Source organism: Camellia sinensis, chromosome 9 (assembly GCF_055761805.1).
Source record: "Camellia sinensis isolate YWXY chromosome 9, ASM5576180v1, whole genome shotgun sequence".
Lineage (NCBI taxonomy): Eukaryota > Viridiplantae > Streptophyta > Magnoliopsida > Ericales > Theaceae > Camellia > Camellia sinensis.
This window is the reverse complement of record NC_138969.1, coordinates 177,852,536-177,859,477: the sequence shown is the minus strand read 5'-3', so window position 1 is coordinate 177,859,477 and position 6,942 is coordinate 177,852,536. Positions and strand designations below refer to the sequence as shown.

Here is a 6,942-nt window from a genome sequence, read left to right as displayed (position 1 = left end):
CCAAATTAAATTAAAATTTTTTTAACAAACTAATTGGGTCTCAAACTCTAATAAGGAGATATATCCCACTACAACAAAAAGCATTTTCTGCGATGTTTTTTAGCAACAAAATTGAATTTGGTTGCCAATTGTATTTTTTTAGCGACAATATACGTGTTGGTCGCCAAAAAATACACCATTAGCAACAAATATTTCAATTCGTCGCGAAAAATGGTTGGCGCGAATTTAATTTTTCGTGCGGGAGCGCTAAAAACGTTTTGGCGACGAAATTAATATATGGCGACGAAACTGTTTGTCGCCAATTTTCGACTTTTTGGCGACAGAATTAAACTAGTCGCTGAAAGGTGAGTGCTATTTATGGCAACAAAATTATTTTCGTCGCCAATAAATTTATTATCAAAACGACGTCGTTTTGAATCTTTCTTCTTTTTTTTTTTTTTTTTTTTTTAAGTGAATAAACAAAACTGACCTAAAAGAGACTTCTTCATCTTCTCATTTCAGAATCTGCAGCGGCACAAACAGAGGCGGCAAACAGGTATTTTTCTCTCCCTCTTCTTCGTCTCTCTTTCCCTCTCCCTCTCATTTTCCCTCTCCCTCTCCCTCTCCCTCTCACTCTCACTCACTCACACTGTGAGAGTTTCGAATCTGTCTTTTTTTTTTTTTTAAATGACTTTTAAGTGAATAAACAAAAGTGACCTAAAAGGAGACTTCTTCATCTTCTCAGTTCCGAATCTGCAGCGGCACAAACAGAAGCGGCACAAACAGGTATTTTTCTCTCCCTCTTCTTCGTCTCTCTTTCCCTCTCCCTCTCATTCTCCCTCTCCCTCTCCCTCTCACTCTCACTCTCACTCTCACTCACTCACACTGTGAGAGTTTCGGACTGATTTTGTGAGTTTCGGACTGATATTGTGATTTTCGGGATTGATCTATTCTAATTTTTGGACTGATTTTGAAACTAATTTTCGGGACTGGTATGTTCGGAATTTTTGGACTGATTTTTGTAAGAAACAAAATCTAGAGCTTTTTCAAGAGATGCAAGGATGGTTTATATAAGACTTTATAGAGAATTTATGGTGTCTTCTCTGTTCTTGTGATTGATTTTGGAGCTGTGATAATCTCTGTTCTTGTGATTGATTTTGGAGCTGTGAGAATTTTGGTGTCTGTCTCTGTCTCTGTTCTTTTTTATTTTTTATTTTTTTTTTATTTCTTGGTGATGTATTATATAGCATTAGAAGGCAAAAAGGTAAATGGATGTTACCAAGAAAACAGAGATCAAACTTAAGCTCGTTTGTTTAAGTGAAAGTTATTTTTTATTTTCTGTATTTTCTATAGTTTTTTATGAAGGAAAACAAAAGTTAACAAAAAAATATATTTTTTATAGTCAATGAAAAAGAATTTGTTTGGGTGAAAAATATTTTTCATTGTTAAAAAGTGAAAAAATATTGTTTGGATTAATATTTACCATCGTTGTCAGTGTGTCGATGAGGCCCATCGATTGTGAGCACACAGCATGACATGGCATTAAGAAGCATATGTTAATGGGATATTCAAGAGCATTGGCTGAGATAATCTTTGCCATTGGTTTAGATGGAGTATGCAAATTATGACTCTTGTTTTGTTTTGTTGGGTATGTGAATGAACCAGGGAACTTGCATTTTTTTTGTATTTTTATTCAAGTGGTGTGTCATGAGGGTGAACTTGCATTTTTGTATTTCTGTTTGCAGAGTGCTGGTGGACCGGGCACTGGAAGTGATATTGGGCTGATTGCGAGGTTCTGCTGTGGGCCCTTTCTCGGTCCATATTTCCTCACACGACCCATTATGCTGTGGGCCCTTTTTAGGTGGATTTCAGTTTGTAGTTAGTGGATTATTAATCATCTTGTGTGGTAAAGATGATGCTTGTGCAAGTTTTCTTTAACATATTCAAGATCTTTATGAGGTTGATGTTGCCACATCAACTCTCTGCTTCATTTGCTGCTATGATGATGGTTTTATTTGCATCTGATTCTGTCTGTTTCTTTTACCAGTATGTGAATGTTTTTAGTTGCAGCTGCTAATCCATGTAATTTCTGTGTTTCTTGTCTTTTTTTATTGAAACAGGAATTATCATTAGTTTGCTCATGTTTTCTATTAAATGATTTTCATTTATACCAGCATGCTATTTACTAGTTTCATGCCTATTTACATGATCAGGACAAATGGCAGAACATGGGTATTAGTACTGGAAGTGTTTCATTTATCTGAATAGTCCATGGGAAAACATTATTAAAAAAATTGTGGAGTACTTCATTCGTTGATTATGTTTCTCATGCATAGATTGTTAAATTATCCCAGGATGACAAATGTTGTCGACTTGTTATGCAGCTTTTGTTTTTGGTGTGTATGCTGGGGCTCAGCTTGTATGAGGCTGATTCTGCCTCTTTGTCAATCAGCCAAACTGTGCATAGCTCAAACACAGCATAGATGTTTGTTTTCATTACTATGAGTTTGATTAGTTTACCAATCAGTTGATTTAGCTTCCATTCAGTTGTAAAACTGCCCATGCCCCCTTGAGATACCAACCCAAAGAGAAAAGTTGGCAGGTAGTTTAAACTTTAAAGCCAACAAGGAATTGTGCAGAACAAATTCAGCAGTGGTAGTGTATTGTATTCAGCAGTGGTAATTTGCATTAGTAAAAATATAATAGTATATAGATGATACCTTCTGGAAAAAGAAATGAATAAGGGATTAAACTAATGAACTAGCTTGGTTAGACTTGATATCTACCTTGTGTGTCACCGACTCACAAACACTATACACTTGCACCCAATCCTGCTAGTTAAAGTTAAGTTCAACTGCTGGAAATAGGTTATCACTATTCCCATGTCTATATGATCAGGAGCCTCTAGATGGTTTGATACCATACAACCACTAGAGAGCCCAGAATTTTTTTCTTTTCAACATTCCACTTTATCCATCTCATCTTTGGCATGTGCTTTCTACATCTCGTAGTTTCAAACATACAGTGGAGGTACATCAGGATGTTTAAGTGACTAGTTTCTGTGTCTCTGCAGCATAGGAGTTTTGCTGCACTGCTTTAATCTTTGGTTTTCAGGAAATGATCAGACATATCCAGAGTGGTATGCTGTAAGCAATGGTTAAATTGCTTGATCTGTTCCACAATAATGCCAATGATTGTTATTAGGTTTCCCTTGAGTGTGCAAAAATTTTGTCACGCTGCTATCACACATTTGTATAATATCTACAAATATTATGTTTATTTTTATGTGGCTCCTTTTTTTTTTTTTTTCCCCCACATAACTTTCAGGATTTAATTAATGATGGAAGCATCTTAGTAAGTGAAGTAAATTTCAAATTATTGTCATACTGTGGTCTATTAATGCATGCTTTCTCACACTCCTACTTGTCATTTGGATTCATCTTCTCATTTCAAGTTTAGCATTTCTTTTTCTTCTCTACATTGTCCTTTCTTTCAGAATGTGCCCCCTGCAATACTTCTTAGGTTCTTGCGGGAGCACAGGTCAGAATGGGTAGACAACAGTATTGATGCTTATTTAGCTGCAGCTGTCAAAGTTGGTCCCTGTATTTTACCAAGGGCTCGAGCTGGAAGTTTTGGGGGCCAAGTAATTCTTCCACTAGCTCATACTATTGAGCACGAAGAGGTAAGTTATTTATTCTTGATTTACTGCTGAAATCACTATATAAGGTTGATCTTTTTTAATTCAAATTGACCTGTTGAATTGTAATGGTTTTCTTCAATTGTTGACATTAATTATACATCTCTATTTGTCCTTATTAGTTATTGGAGGTCATTAAGTTGGAAGGTGTTGGCCATTATCCTGAAGATGCAATAATGCCTAGAGTGACATGTTTCTCTTGCAAGTAAGTCTTGTTTCTTAACATTGTGTATTATATTTACTACATGAATAATAACGATCTCATTTAAAAATTTGTTTTTATTGTTTCTTTTGAAGTTGTTTACAAATTGATAGGAAGCTTTGAAAAAGCGACATGAAGAGTCTTTAGAGCCTGGGGCAATACCTTTAACTCAGGAGCAGCTGTCAATCGAGATTCTTGGAAAGAAATCGGGATACTAAAAAGGCTTTGGAGTTAGTCCAAAACCATCATCATCTAGATCTTCTGTTACTGCACAAGCACATACTGAGGTGGTTTCAAGCCTACAAAAAGAACTAGAGTCATTGAAGAATTTGTCCAAGGTCCAGCAAGAACAAATTACATCAGAGGAATCTTATTAACAAACACTTTTGTAAGTATATTTTTCATAATTTACTTTTCAAATCACTACAAGCATTTCATTTAATATGTCTGGTTGTGTTTAACAAACGGGACCTTGATTGGATCTCCAGTTAGAAAATTAGAAAAAAAATTGTAAAACACAAGACTTAAAAGGCCCGTTAGGGGGCCAAAATTGCAAAATGACCATTGAAACCACCGAAACTTGGCACAGACAGCTTGTTCAAGCCTAAATAGACTTGTAGGAAAAAACGGGACCTCTATTGGATCTCCGGTTAGAAAATTAGAAGGAAAATTGTAAAACACAAGACTTAAAAGGCCCGTTCGGGGGCCGAAATTGTGAAATGACCACCGAAATCACCGAAACTTGGCACAGACAGCTTGTTCAAGCTTAAATAGACTTGTAGGAACAAATGGGACCTCGATTGGATCTCCGGTTAGAAAATTAGAAAGAAAATTGTAAAACACAAGACTTAAAAGGCCCGTTCGGGGGTCGAAATTGCGAAATGACCACCGGAACCACCAAAACTTGGCATGGATGGATTTTTCAAGCCTAAATAGACTTGTAGGAACAAACGGGACCTAGATTGGATTTCCGGTTAAAAAATTAGAAGGAAAAATGTAAAACACAAGACTTAAAAGGCCCGTTCGGGAGCCGAAATTTCGAAATGACTACCGAAACCACCGAAACTTGGCACGGACAGCTTGTTCAAGCCTAAATAGACTTGTAGGAACAAACGGGACCTCAATTGGATCTCCGGTTAGAAAGTTAGAAGGAAAATTGTAAAATACAAGACTTAAAAGGCCCGTTCGGGGGTTGAAATTGCGAAATGACCACCGAAACCACCGAAACTTGACACGGACAGCTTGTTCAAGCCTAAATAGACTTGTAGAAACAAACGGGACATCGATTGGACTTTCGGTTAAAAAATTAGAAGGAAAAATGTAAAACACAAGACTTAAAAGGCCCGTTCGGGGGCTGAAATTTCAAAATGACCACCGAAACCACCCAACTTGGCACAGATAGCCTTTTCAAGCCTAAATAAACTTGTAGGAACAAACAGGACCTCTATTGGATCTTCGGTTAGAAAATTAGAAGGAAAATTTGTAATACACAAAACTTAAAAGGCTCGTTCAGGAGCCGAAATTGCGAAATGACAACCGAAACCACCAAAACTTGGCACGGACAGCTTGTTCAAACCTAAATAGACTTGTAGGAACAAATGGGACCTCGATTGGATTTCCGGTTAGAAAATTAGAAGAAAAAATGTAAAACACAAGACTTAAAAGGCCCGTTCGGGGGCCAAAATTGCAAAATGACCACTGAAACTATCGAAACTTGGCACGGGTAGCTTGTTCAAGCCTAAATAGAGTTGTATGAGCAAACAGCACCCGATTGGACTTCCCGTTACAAAATTAAAATCAAAATTGTGAAGTTCATATCGAGTTTTTTTTTTTGTCAATCTAATATTGTTTTTTCTTTTTTCATGTGACAGATTGACAATGGTGGAAAATAGTTTGGGCTGTATCAGAAGATTTGATTTTGTGTTTTTGGAAATATTTTGACATAGGATTTTGGTAAATGATTTATGGATTAAATGTTTAGCATCAAAATATTTGGTGTTGTGTTTTTGCAAATATTTTGACATAGGATTTTAGTAAATAACTTGTTGGTTAGATGTTTAACATCAAAATATTTGGTTGTAATTTTGAAAATATTTTGACATAGGATTTGGTAATGTATTTATGGGTTTGATATTAGTAGTTTGTAAGTACTTTGGTATGCATGTTTTAGATTGTCAGAGAATTGTAATTATGTTTATTGGGATTTTTCATAGCTATTAATTTTGAATTAGTATGAATGTCTTGCACAGGTGCATTATTATTTATATTACATTTGTTTATATATTGTGCACAGGAAAATAGGTGTTTTGGATTATTTTGAACAGGAAAATTATTAAAATCAAAATTTGTGTAGTGAATTTTTAGTAACAGGTGGTGTTTTTGTCGTTGTTAATATATTTGGCGACAACATATTGTTTTTGTCGCTAAAAGTTAGTGGTTATTCCAGGAACATTTAGCAACCAAAACTTACTCGTCGCTAAAAACGTGATTTTTAGCGACCAAATTAATTTTGTCGTTAAATAGTACTTTTGGCGACGCATTTATTTGTCGCTAAAAGTACATAGCCTATCCAAATTTTAACCTTTTAGCAACAAATTGTAATTTTATAGCGACAAAATATATGATTTTTGGCGACCAATTTTGCTTGTCGCTAAATGTCTACATACGGTGACAATTTCTGATTTCGTCGCCAATACTTTTAGTGACAGGGCATTGGCGACAAGTTGTATATTTTGTCGCCGATTCGTTTGGCGACGGAATTAGTACTTTTGGCGACGAAATTTGTGGGTCGCCAAATGTGTTTTTTGTTGTAGTGTCCCAACAAAAGTTTGCATTTTTTATGCTTTGATCTCCATTTTTTTTTAGTACATTTTTGTGAATAAAATTATGAAAATGCCCTCTTCTTGTATACTATTTTTGAAAGCTACGGTTGCCAGGTACAAAAGTGTAACAAATCATGTATTTTAGGGATCAATGTAAAACAATAAAAAGTTTGGGACTAAAGCGTAACAAAACGAATACTTTAGAACCATGTGTGTAATTAACCCTAAAAGAAATTATATAA

At 35.5% G+C, this 6,942-nt stretch overlaps 1 long non-coding RNA gene across 2 annotated transcripts; it reads left to right on the top strand.

Moving 5' to 3' along the window:
- The first annotated feature begins 1,716 nt into the window (after positions 1 to 1,716).
- LOC145798872 (uncharacterized) lies at positions 1,717 to 6,098 on the top strand. 2 transcript variants are annotated; one of them, XR_014340678.1, is made up of 5 exons: positions 1,792 to 1,840; positions 3,564 to 3,661; positions 3,799 to 3,881; positions 3,974 to 4,266; positions 5,750 to 6,098. It is a non-coding gene; the product is annotated as an uncharacterized LOC145798872 (long non-coding RNA). The 2 variants fall into 2 exon arrangements; XR_014340677.1 differs by having other exon boundaries at positions 1,717 to 3,661.
- Positions 6,099 to 6,942: the final 844 nt, after the last annotated feature.